Source organism: Cryptomeria japonica, chromosome 3 (assembly GCF_030272615.1).
Source record: "Cryptomeria japonica chromosome 3, Sugi_1.0, whole genome shotgun sequence".
NCBI lineage: Eukaryota > Viridiplantae > Streptophyta > Pinopsida > Cupressales > Cupressaceae > Cryptomeria > Cryptomeria japonica.
Genome location: NC_081407.1, coordinates 302,302,304 through 302,315,782, shown reverse-complemented (window position 1 = coordinate 302,315,782; position 13,479 = coordinate 302,302,304). Strand labels below are relative to the sequence as shown.

General features: G+C 42.0%; 1 protein-coding gene across 16 annotated transcripts in view; it reads right to left on the bottom strand.

The window, feature by feature from the left end:
* Positions 1-13,479, bottom strand: part of LOC131034292 (nucleolin 2) — a 158,855-nt gene that overhangs the window by 30,431 nt on the left and 114,945 nt on the right. The gene's annotated exons all lie outside the window — the stretch shown is intronic.

Below are 13,479 nucleotides of genomic sequence, written 5' to 3'. Positions count from 1 at the left end.
TTTCCCTAGTTGTTGGTAGCACCATAGATGAAAAACTCTGCGATTTTTTGAAAAACTCTCGAGTACTCGCACGTCAATTTTTGCCGCGAGTCACTCGCATCAAAACTCACGGATGAGTTTTGCCCTGACTCACCGCGAGTGAAACAGACAAAAATCGCCAAAAATCGCATGTTTTGGGAGAAAAAAAGGCGGTAAAAATACTGAAACTTGAAAACCTAAAACTTTTCAGTCATATCCCAGCCGCGTGACAGAAGTTTTCAACTTTTTACAACGCGAAATAAACCACTAATAGCGCATAACACAAATTCTCTTCCGGCACCACACAATTTCATAGGGCACAACCACAAGTTCTTCATAGTTCATGTGATTTATTTCGAATGTTCCATGATTTCTAGCGCGCAGTCACACTTTGAGTCCTTTGTTTTTCAGCTTTTTGTTCTCTTCGATAAGGTAAGGTTTGGAGCATATTTCGGCAAAAAAAAATTACCATAAAACCTTCAATGTTAATAATCGTAGCAAGCTCATAGACTCAAATATATTTTTTATCATAAATTTATTATTTTATTAGCCACCTATGTTAATTTTTGCCGAGTTTTTCCCCGAGTTTTTGCAAGTCCCAAGTGTTAATTTTGGTAACGTCGGTCGTACAACTTCAAAATTCCGATGCTTACTTGTTAACATATTAGTTTACACGTTAAGAAAAAAAAACAATAAATAAATCGAATTTATTGTGGTGATTGCCACCGGTCACCTCCTTTATGTTATCGGGCTGGGGATATTATTTATGCCACCGGTTACACTCCTTAATGTTAACGGGCTGGGTTAAACGAGTTATAATAAATCGCGATATGTTTGTTAACGTGTTGAGTGGTACGTAGGGAGAGATGTGTCTTCCCACGTGGGAAGACATATCTCTTCCCTACATACCCTCTCATTCACTTAGATATATGACACGCATACAATGGGGAGGAGGACAATACCGAAATTTTTAAGTGTTGTGCTTCCTTCATTCACACTACTGCAGTTCGAAGTAAATTCCAGACTATACCTTTCATCTGTTCTAGCCTCTTGATCACAGAATTTAATTAAAATTAACATGGTATCGGAGCTAAGTTAAGGAAGATCAAATTAAATTCTGTAACGATCAGATAGACATTCACCCGGCTCTTAGTAGATCACATTCCTATAATCCTAATGGCAACTAGAGTTAGGTTTGAAGATCGACTAGATGGAGCATCAAATTTTGTATCTTGGAAATTCAGGATCATGCTTGTTTTGAAAGAAAATAAAATTGACTCCCATGTCAAAAGTGAAATTCTTGAACCCTCTGATGATACGGAGAAAATTCAGTGGAGCAAGGACAGTGAGAAGGCTCTTAAGATAATTGTGGATTCAGTGAGAGACCACATTGTGCCAATTATTTCCAGTGTTCCACGGGCGTTGGGGACGGGGGGACCAAGGGCCTAAGTTTGGGGACGGAGGGGGGGGGTGGCGGGGTGGTGGTGCTGATATAGTTATACATATAGTACTTGAAAAACTAGTTCTGAAAAGATGTATGAAAGTATTACAGTCTAAGAATTACATTTCAAATGAGACTCTAGGAAATTTGAAATACTAAATCTAAATACCAAGATTTCTTCAATGCTAATTATGTTGTTAGTAGTTATATGGGGCCTAATCAGACTTGAAGGTTAAATTCTCCTTACTTCTATCAGCGCGGTTTGCCCCTATATTTTTCAACGGGGGTTTGGGGGCAGCTCCCCCAAGTTGGGGTCAAGGGGCATCGTCCAATTAGGGTTACCCCCTAACCCCCCAAAAAGTCACCTTTTTTTAAAATTTTAATTTTAAACATTGCATATACGTGGGGGCGGCAGGAGACGTCTAGGCGTCTCCCCGTCCCTCGAGAGACGTCTGCACATCTCTCGAAGGACGGGGAGACACCCAAACATCTCCCAAGGAGACATGGAGGCGTCTCCATGTCTCCTTCGGAGACGCAGAGACGTCTCCCCATCTCCGACGGCGTTTGGGTGGCGGTGGCGGTGGGACGGCGGGGGACGTCGCGTCCCCGTCCCCGTCTCGGCCAAAAAGGGGGGACACGTCCCCGTAGAACACTAGTTATTTCTAAATATGAGACGGCCTTTCAGATGTTCAAAGCCCTAGCTGACATTTATGAAATCAACAACACTAGCAGGGCTCTCACCTTGAAGAATCAACTACACCATATAAAGATGAATAAAGGAGAGACAATTACATCCTATTTCTTGAGGATCACTGAGCTTAGGGATCAACTATCCACTATTGGACACCTAGTAGACAACAAAGAACTTGCTATGATGACCCTAAATGGACTCCCTACCTCATGGGAATCGTTCATTCAAGGAATCAGTGCTCGTTCTAAATTTCCTAAGTTTGATAGATTGAAAACCGATTGCATTCAAGAGGAATCTCGGCTTGTCACAAGAGGAATAAAACAAAACAATGGCAATGAGGACATTCAAGTTCTAAACTCAAATTCCCACAAGAAAGGAAAGAAGAAGAACTTTAAGAGAAAAAGGGACAATGGCTCAAATGGAAAGAAGTCTTCAAAGAAGAAGAGAGACATTTCTGAAGTACAATGTTTCAGATGTGACCAATATGGGCACTATGCAATGAAGTGTCTAGACAGGATCAAACAACAGGCTTCAATGGTAGAAGTTAAGAAAGGGAGTGATTCCGAGAGACTAGTCTTCTACTCAGCCCTCTCTAGTTAAGTCACCTCCAGTTCCAACACATGGGTGATTGACAACGGAGCATCTTGACACATCACTGGATTTCGTGAGCACCTAGATACACTTGTGGAAAATTCAAATGAAGAAGTGACAATTGGTGATGACTCAAATTATCCAGTTATGGGAATAGGAACCTGCAATATGAACCTAAAGTCAGGCATATCCCTACAGCTGACTGGAGTTCTATTTGTACTTGGTATAAAGAGAAACCTTGTCTCATTTTCTACACTTGAAGATAAGGGTTACAGATTAACCTTTATGGAAGGAAAGGTACTTGCTTGGCCAAAGAACTCCACCATCAAGAAAGCCCACACCATTGGAATAAGACAAGGGAGCCTCTACAGAATTTGCACCACTCCACCTCAAGCCTTGATTCATGAGACTCCAGATTCGAATGAACTTTGGCACAAAGATTAGGGCACCTTCATTTCCATGCCCTACCTAAAATAGAGAAGATGGTGATTGGCTTACCCAAGCTAAGTCACAGTTCTGAAGGAGCTTGCAAGGGGTGTGCCTTGGGAAAGAATACTAAAGGGTCTTTGTTTAGTCCTAAATGTATGGTTGGTGAATAATCAGATAACACAGTATTTCCCGCACGTACCAAGTATTCATGAAACAGAACAATTGTACATCATAACATAAATTAAAATGATAATAATTAGACCAGAATAGTTATATCTTTATTCCAATGTCCAGAATTGTCCATACACCATCCCCCCTTCTGAGGTTCCAACCTAACAATATAAAGACCCGACGGTTGGTCAAGTTGCCAACCGTCACCAACTCCCAACTACCCGACGGGAACCTCTCAACGACAAACATAAACATAAACACAACATAACATAACACACTTATAAATATTATTCTTACTAACATACGTTATTTACCCCTAACATTAGCCCCCCCAAAAACGTAGTCATCTTCCAGACGACTCAGACAAGAGAAACTGAATTATAAAAACATAGCTAAGACCAAGAAGAGGAAGGAGGCGTCCCTGTAGTGGCCGCAGTAGGAGGTTGTTGTCAGGCCTGAAGTTTCAAGTTCTTTTCTGCCATCAGTTGTCGTTCTCGTGCCTTCTTTACCATGTGAGCAGCTTTCAGTAGCTTTTTATCTTACTATTCCAGTTGTAAAGTGAGCTCTGCCACCTAGGCTGCTAATGCCTATGCCTCCTTCTCTTGCATGCTGCAATGGGCCTCATAGGTAGTCATCTTCATTTCCATCTCCTTCCTCAAGCTCCTCTCCACTGTAGCCAATTGTGCCTGCTTCTCACCTTTCTTTTCCAGTGTTGCTATGTACATCCGTTGAGCCTCTTTTTCCACCTGGTGTTGCCGCATCTGTAAGTACACCTCCTGGAAGGCCTTCTCCATGCTGCGGAAGGTGGTGCCTAAGGTGCCTGTGCCCCCTACCAGGTGCCTATGGGTCCAGTTCTGAATCATCTCAGGCGTATTGTGGTCCGGCCACCCCTGCTGCTCAAAGTGGTGCGTGAACTCATCCTTGCACCCCTCAGTCATGAAGTGACACAGCAGTGTAGCGTCGGCTAAATTGCCAACCTCCATCTGTCCCATAAGCTGAGCCATGTTGCGTGCAACATCAGAGAGCCCTGTAGCTCCTCTAGGAATCGTCCAAGTGAGCCTGCTAGATCATTCGGATTGGGTGGTGTAATGTGGAGCCCTGCGAGAGCTCCCTCCGGTCCACTGCTCTGCTTGTCCCTTCCATGTTCTTGATCAACAGATCTCTCTCTGTCCAGGTCTGGGACAGTAATATCTCTATCTGGGGTCATGCCTGGCCTAATGGCCATGTTATGCGGTGCAGGGGAGGGGAGAAGGTGTAGGGTGAGTGCGACTGCCCTAGCCATCCATCCAACGAGGCGTCTATATCTTCGTCTGTCAGAGTATCCAAAGTTGCCGCTGCCTCCTAGTCACCCGTACCGGTTCCTGCTGGTACCGTACCGGTTCCTGCTACTACCGTACCGGTTTTTGCCGATACCGTACCGGTTTCTGCTGCAAGTACAGCCAAGTTGATCTGTGGCACGGATACCTGTCGCTGTGCTGGTGGTTCCCCTTCTCCAATTTTCTAGAACAGCACCCCAATTGGTCGTACATCTCCCACTGGGTTGGCTACTGCAAGCGCCTCCTGAGGTACCAAGTGTGCCGAGGATAGTTTTGAGGGTGTGAATTTTACCCTTGTACTTTTCCATTGGGCCCGCAATCCTCCCTGTTGCTCCTCCTCTTCCTCTTCTTCCTGCTGCCACGACTTTGTTTCCTCTTCCTCCTCCACAGCTATGTACCCTGACAGATGGAACCCCTCATCACCGCTTTCTTGCTCTTCCGTCTCTTCCACCTCCTTCGAATCCTCTGCGCTGCTAACCTCTTCAATCTCCATGGATGTGTCCAGTTTCCTCCTTTTTCTTGTCGGTTGCGCTGTGTCGCCTAGGGTGTCCAGGTGGATATAGTAGTACATGGTGGGTTTATTTGGTTCTACCCTTCCGCGTGGTTCAAATGTCCCCCATACTTCTAGTGGTACCTGCATGCGTACGACATCCAGGAACAAGTTGATAGCATGATGGCACATGTAGAACGTTTTGTGTTCCAGTCTCAAGAAGTCGTGGATTCGTTCTGATAGGAGTTGCCCCCAATTGTACACCTTCCCGCATCTGATCCCATTCATTAATCCTATCATCCATATAGCTATGTCGGATGCCCGGCTGGCTCCCGTAAGGTGGCTTTTGACCAGGTCCATTAACATCATCCATTCACCAGGTGCGATAAACGCACGCTTCATTCCTCTACCGTCAGCCCAGGCACTCTTTCACTGCTCCTCCGTGAGGTCGTCTCTGTACACCAAATCCATCAACCACTTCTTCTTTTCCCTGGTGAGTTTTTTGGTTGGTTTGGCCGCAAATGTCCCTTTCTCTGGTATACCAAATACCCGCCTAAAATCCTCAGGTTTGAACAAAACTCACACTGTGCACCCCTGGAACTGAATGAATAAAGCTCGTTCCTGTGGATTATAGCCCGATACCATGGTTCGCAAGACTGGCTCGAACTCCTTAATGTTGAATGTGGGCATTTGGACGGCGTGATCGACCAGGACACTAGGTCGGATGAGAGTATCCAAAAGAATCATCTTGGACGAGGTGTCCTCGAAGTGATGGCGAAAACATTGCCTCTCAAGAAGGACCAAAGAACCATACCCCTTGTTGATACAAGGCTAGATGGCAAGTCTCATGCTGAAACGAGGGCCTAAGAACTTAAACCCTAGGTAGACATATGAGGAGACAATCTCGATCTTAGAACCACCAAAAGAGAAGTGAAGATGAGAGATCTTGAGACTATTAAAGACCATCACCTTAGTTTTTCCTAGATTGACTGTTAGCTGTCTCAGGTCACAAAAAGAGGCCAAACAATCCAGTTGTCTTTGTAGACCCTCAAGGGAGGGAGCCAAGAGAACAATCTCATCTACAAAAAGCATGATAGAGATCAGAACCTGATGAAGATGGCACCCATCACCCTCCAACAAATGCTCATGAAGGAAATCCTCCATCTCATCAATGTAGATACCAAACAAGGTAGGGGGCAGGGGGCAACCCTGTATAACACCAATGGTGCTGCTAATGAAGCCGGAAAACCCAATAGGGGTTTTGAGCCAGCCCAGGACCCTCTCATAAAGTCTCATAATAGCAATCAAGAGGGTCTCGTAATACTGATGTTGCGCAACCTCTGGAAGAGGGCCCATCTCGAAACAATGTCAAAAGCTTTATGGAAGTCCACAAAGCAGCAGTAAACCTTTGAGGCGCGATGATGAGACTCCTCAATGATGGCCTGGAGAGTCAAGATGTGGTCCATGGTCTGGTAGTCTTGCGTCTTGCGTAAAACCTGCTTGCCCCTTGGCACAACTGTGACAATGATCAAGCTCTCTAGAGAGGAGAATATTCAAAACCATGGCATAAAGCTTGGAGGTGCGGCCGACCATGATGGTCCTATAATTGCTGGGGTCAGATGGAGTTCCTGCCTTATGGATCGGATGGATGATGTGGTGGGACCAAGGAGTGGTCCCTTCCATGATCCACAAGTATTTGAATTTTCTAGTTGTAATCATCACAATGGATTTCGACCCTCATTTCACCATGGAGAATTTTCACTTGATTGCCTTTGCCTTTGTCTAGCTAAAAACTACTAAGCCTCATGAGGACTTCTTGTTCTTATCCTACCAAAATTTCAAAGCTAGTATGATAGCAGAATTATTTAACTTTAGTTCCTTGAGTCCCACTCTGATTGGTACCCTTAAGGATCCTTCATCTTCTTTAGCTATGTCAATAGTTCTTCCTATCTCACGAGTGTATGAAACACAGCCTGAAGCAAGTATCCTTACTCATTCCCAAAATTCTAGTGTTTATGTTGTGGTTCCACCTCTACCATCATATGCAAGACCACAAGGCAAACACCTGACACAACCTAGACCTCCTCCCAGCACTTTGAGGATTGCTTTTGTTCCTGCTACTTCTTAAAAACCTAGAGGAAAGCAATCTATTGTGGAAGGGCCTTCCTCTAATGTTTTTTCCCAACCACTGATGGTTCCTTCTATTCTAGAAACGAAGGATGAAAAGGGATCAATGTTGGGTGACATACGTGTTTCCCCTTCACAAGCTCCTTATCACACTAGAAGAAAATTGTCATGTGAGAGAACGCAGGAGACAACGTCATGTTGTAGCTCATTATCTTGCTGAAGCGAGTAGACCTTCCTCTGATAATCCTCCTCCTATGTAGTCATATCCAGGATTGACCCATCAACCATCTCTTCCTTCCCGAACACTTGAACCTTACCTTTCGCAACCTAGCCAAATGCTTAAGTTTTTGTTGCCTTCCACTCTATCGAGTCTAAAGGTCCCTCCTATAAATGCTTCATCTTTTATGGTTAATAATGCTTGTGATACCTTTGATACCACTATTACACCACCTCTTGCACTTTATTCCAATGATGATTTTGATGATCTGAATGAAAAACTTGAAACAAAGCAAAACTGCCCATACTCTTTGCAAAATCTACGAATATAGCTTCTGGAAACATGTTTGATGATCTTTCTTTACTAAGCGGTCCTTAATGCATGGAAACAAGCACTTTTCCTATCATCTTGCCTACCATCTCTTTATGATGAGCATGATTGGGGTGCGAACAATTTTCTATAAATCAGTTCACAAGCGTGATACCTTATGTCTCTGTGTTTGCTTGTATGTATTGTTATTCCATGTAATGTGTTGCCTAGTCTATATTATGTTTTGTTAATTCTCTTTGGATGACCCTTGATGCCTTGTTGGCACTAGGATACAAAGGGAATGCATCTATTGTGATATTCATCTATGTGTACATTCATTCATCTCTTTGTCCTAAATGTGCTTTTGTTTCATCTTTTGGGGATGATGCAAAGCATTGAGACATTTAGGCCTCTTCCATGTTGACCCAAAAGTTTGTATTTGTTCTTTAAGTGTTCTACCACCTTCATACTTATACTTCCACCATATTTGGGGGATAAGGTCAATTCAAAATAATCATATTGATACTAACCCCAAATCTTTGGATCCCTTATGTCCTTGTATGATATTATTTGATTATATGAAGCATCACCTCGATTTGCCTATGTTGGGGGCAACTTGCTGTGTCGTTTACCCCTCTATGTTGCCAGTATTGGCATTATCTGATGGTTAACTTGTGGTGTTGTTCTTGCCACCAAGGTTCAAATTTCGTTGGGGTGTTATTGTTGAATATTTAAATGGGGATGAGGTCCCCATTTGTGACCTCCCCAATTCATAGCTCCAAGTCAAAGCATTTACCACTCTTTAAAAAGAAAGAGAAAAAAAGTCATTTTTACTAATTCTTGTTTTTGAAAAAAATTGCTCTCCAAACCCTCCTCTTGCCCTATTTTTCAAAATGGGATTGAGAATGCAATTGCGGATGAAATTTGATGGGGTTTCAAGTAGTTGGAATGGAATTGGTAGAAGAAAAAAAATTGCTCTCCAAACCCTCCTCTTGCCCTATTTTTCAAAATGGGATTGAGAATGCAATTGCGGATGAAATTTTATGGGGTTTCAAGTAGTTGGATTGGAATTGGTAGAAGAACATACCTATGCATGGATTTGTGCATTTGTGAGGTGTATTTAATGTTCTCTTTATTTCAATTTCTGACTAAAATTAGGTAAGTTTCTAGTTCCTCCTCCTTTGTTCGTTGTTTTTCAATTTGAATGTTTGGAATAGAATTATGTGAAGGTTATAACCTCCCAATGCTTTTTGTTTCATGAGTTTAGGTGATGTATAAATTGTTTTGTTAAATTCTTGGAAACTTTCCCCCAAATGTCCTTATAATGCTCAATATTTTAGGAATTGATTGAAAATCTATTATTAAAGCTTAGAATGGGCATTTGGCACTTCTATAACTAAAGGGTATCTTCTTTTTTAAAATTTGGATTTAATTTTTTGGAAAGTTTTCAAGCTATTTTATTGGTGGTTTTGATAAATTTCTGGTTTTTAATGCAATTGGAAATATGGAAAATTTGAATGTTTGTCATGAATTATGATTTTTGGAAATGTGGAAACGAATGTGTGCTCCATAAAATGTTGAATGAAACCCACTAGAATCATGCTATGAAAGTTGTCAAAAATGCTTTGTGCATTGCTTTCTATGCCTTGCTCAAATTTGAAAAATTTGGATGTTTCATGTGAATTATGATGTTTGGAAATTTGAGATCGAATGCATGCTCCATGAAAAGTTAAATGATATCCATTGGAACACATGTCATGTATTTCATGGAAAAGTGTGTCTGTGCATTATTTTTCGTGCCTCCTCCAAGTAGGAATTATGATGAGTTTATGGCTGGTTTTCACACTTGCGCTACTTCTAAGACTTTTGGTTTTCCAATTTTTATGTGGTCACTAGGCGGCCTTGGACTGTTTGATTGGATGGATTACCCCATCTCTTGTGAGAGATATTGATGTATTTGCTTAGTCTACACCTAACGCCATTATGATAACTTTATTGTATCCTATCAAAATTAGCCCATTTGGATGACATTAGTGATACTCTTGTGGAAGTAATTCTTATGTGATGTGTAAGTGATTCTTGTGATTGTGAAAGTAATTCTTGTGTGATGTGCATTATGATTGTTTACACCATGATTGGCATGAGTGAACCCTCTTCTCTTGTGTGTTTGCAAATGTGTAATTGGGCCTTCTGACATTTGCTAGCACAATGGAGTGGATCTTATTGGTTTCACGTGGTTGGGTGGCATGGTAACCACACCGTTGGGGATCAAAAGATTAGAGGATTGAGGATCAAGATTTGAGGATCATGACCAAGTATTGGACCATATATTTTAGAGATTTGTTTCTGCAATAAGTTTTCATTCATATGAAAAAATGTTTAATTTAGGGACATTTGAGTCCCCATTGCATTCTAATTGTAATATAATTTATTGGACCTCTCTTTGAGATGTATTGCAAATGGATACGGTAGTGATAACGAACCTAGACTTAGTTTACGTGACTCGATGTGAGAGCCAAGCACAAATGCATTATATTGTAACTTCATTCTTTCATGCAGTTAAGGTAACATGAATGTAAGAACATTTCCTTTGGGCTAAAATGAATGTAATGAGTCCTAGTTGAGTCTTGGATGGTGTTGTTAACCCATCATGTGTTGATCTTGTCTCTAGATGTTTGTGCTTAAGGTGTTGGGTCATTTAAGCCATGTCAAACCCTCTTGTAAAGTTGTAAAGTTGTGCATCTTCTTGCCCTTTAGCAGAAGTTCGATCCTATCCCCGAACGTCGTGGTGCTATTTAAATTTGCAAGAACTCCCAAGTGTTTTGAGCTTCACTTGTCGAGCCTTTGCCTTAAGGGCTTCTCTAACCTTGTGGAAGGGATAAGGCTTACCACCAAACCCCATTACTGATGAACCCTTAGTGGCATTGTTTCTCCTTAAGACTATCAAGCTTCAGCCCTCCATCTTTCGCATTAAGCCTCATGTTTGCATAAGGGTGGGCTTCTTTCCGACCCCCAATGCTCGAAGCGTGTCTTAAGGCCTTTTTTCTTTAAAGTTTATTGGACCTCAAGCATTGGGCTTTCACCTTATAAACTTTGTAAAATTTGTGAATGAGGTCAGTTGAAACCCCAACACCCGATTCCCTGAAATTTCTCTTCAAGGCTTCAAAGTTCCCTAAGTTTGTTGGGCTTTGGACCTTAGGTTTTAACCTTAATGGTTACACCCTTGAGGTAACATGGCAACCCGAAACCCAATGCCCGTAACACATCAAGAGAAAGGCCAAAGGCCTACCCCCAATACCCTATAGTGTCGAGTGTAAGGCTGAAGGCCTACCCTCGACACCTAATCATCAATAACACATTGGACATGAATGTTTGGGCCTTCAGCTTGACTTTTGCCATCCTTGGGGAAAAATTTATGTTGAACCCCCAACCACCAAGGACTGACAAGTTTGGGATGGAGTAAGCTCTCCTATTTAGGCAACCTCTTGTGTAAGTTGGCCTTTTTGTTTGAGGATCGCCTTTGATCTTGTTGAGTGGATTAGAGGATAATGTACTTGTTGACGTGTTTTTTATGACTGCATCTAACACAGAATAAAGTCACCAATGGTCACCTTATCCTCTCTTGATCAAGATTAGTCCGTATGCTAGGATTGCTTAAAGTTCCAAAGGCTAATCCCAAGGTTCCTTCAGTGCGTGGACGTGACTCAGATGTTTGATGGGCTTGTTGATAACCCAAGGGGCCTTACGTGTCTTCAATTGGAGAAGACTCATGCAAGCTCAAAGATTTCTGCACGGATGATTTGCAATGAAAGCTCTAATTTTGGATCTTTTGGATTTTTCGAATTATGCGGAAAGTAAATAAGAGTAGGGTAGAGAAGACTATGCTAAAGCTAATCTAATCCTAAGAACAGGAGATGAAATCACTCATGCAAAATCAAACCACACTTCGTTTCACCAACAAAGCACAACTACACGAAGGCAGTGCAATCTTCAAAGGATGCGTGGAGGTTTTTCAGATCATCAATATGGACCATCGGATCGAACAATCTCTACTGATGATCAAAGTTAAGCATATACACATCAAAAGGCTCAAGCTAACTTTGCACGGTATACAACAATCAGCTGCACACCAAAAGTATGAGCTCAGATTTTGCAACAAGTACTCCTATCAGATCCAATTCTTCTAGCAACATATAAGCAAATCTAATCTAATTGAAGAGAGCAAGACCATGCAAATTGCCAAAGTAGAATAAGAATACACCATCAAAATTGAACAATGCATTAAGTTTGTTAATTCACAATCCTGATGCAACAATCCCAGACAATAATCTCTCCTCCCTTACAAATGAGGGGGGTCACCCCTTTATATAGGCCTCAAGCCATGCAAACCCTAATTAGGGTTTCACCCCAGAAGATTCTCCACTAAAGGTGCAACAAGGTGGGAATCGGTAATTAATAACCCATTATGCCCATATACAATTAATTCAAAGCCCAAAATAGCGCCCACTAGCACATTAAATGCGCCCCATGATGTTGATTATGTCCAGAATATAGCGAACACCTTTATGCAAGGAATAAATACCCATCATTCTCACGGTGACGGTGACATGCACAGAGAATCTGTCATAAAACCATAAATAAGGAGGCTGCATGCAAGAAGATTCCTCATCCGACGGCGACATGCATTGACTAGACCCACACTTAGTCAAAATACCTCCAGCAGTAAATACGCCACTACTATTCAACCAAAAGATTCTCGTCTAAAAATTGATGACCATTATCTCGCTCATTTATGGCGTATGCAATGAATCTACTGATGACGGCTTCCAGCTCTCCGATGGAGACACTTGGCACATTTTCAATGTCAAATTCCATCAAAGCAATTTCTTCCTCGATCTTGGAAAAAAAGCTCTCCCACTCCATTATTATTTCCTGTGTCTTCTTCATTATACTGCAAAATGAAGAAACATTTGCAAAATGCTCTTTGGGGAATGAACCTACGAAGAAAAAATTGTGCAACTGAGATTTCAGGGAATTTATTGTTATTCCACTATCATTGAGTTTCCTCACAAACAATGCCTCAATTGCACTAATGATTTCCTCCTGCACCCCTCTGATGGACTCTTTCAAAGTAAAGGAGTCTACACTGAATTTATTGAAGGTGTTCTTTCCTGAGCAAACGGCGTAGAATCATCGGGGAAAGTCATAAGCTTCATTTTCCTGAATCACTTTCCCGTCAACCAGAATTTTCCTTGGAACTTGTGTCAGAGCCCTGAGTCGTGGAATGGTTAAGTCCTGGTAAATGTGCACATCCTCCCATAATCCTTCTGTTGTCTCTAGTCTCTAGTCTGTTCAGGAGGGTTACGAACCTTGAATGAAGCAGAGCTAGGTCTTCAATGAATTTTCCTGCTTTGGTATAAACATCCTCTAACCATTCCCTGGAATTTTGCACCATCGCTCTAATAACCTCTGCATCATCGACCACTTCCTTAGGAAGGGAGGAAGGAGGAGTGAATGAAGGACTTGCCTCCCTGAGGGGTCTTTAAAAACTCCTAACGTACTCGCATAGGACTCTATTTTCTTCCCTCAGCCGTTTACATTTCGCCTTTTATTTCAACAGTTTCTCCTTCATGGCCAAGGAAGATTCTTCAAAGTCTCCCATTACTTGACCTGTGGAAG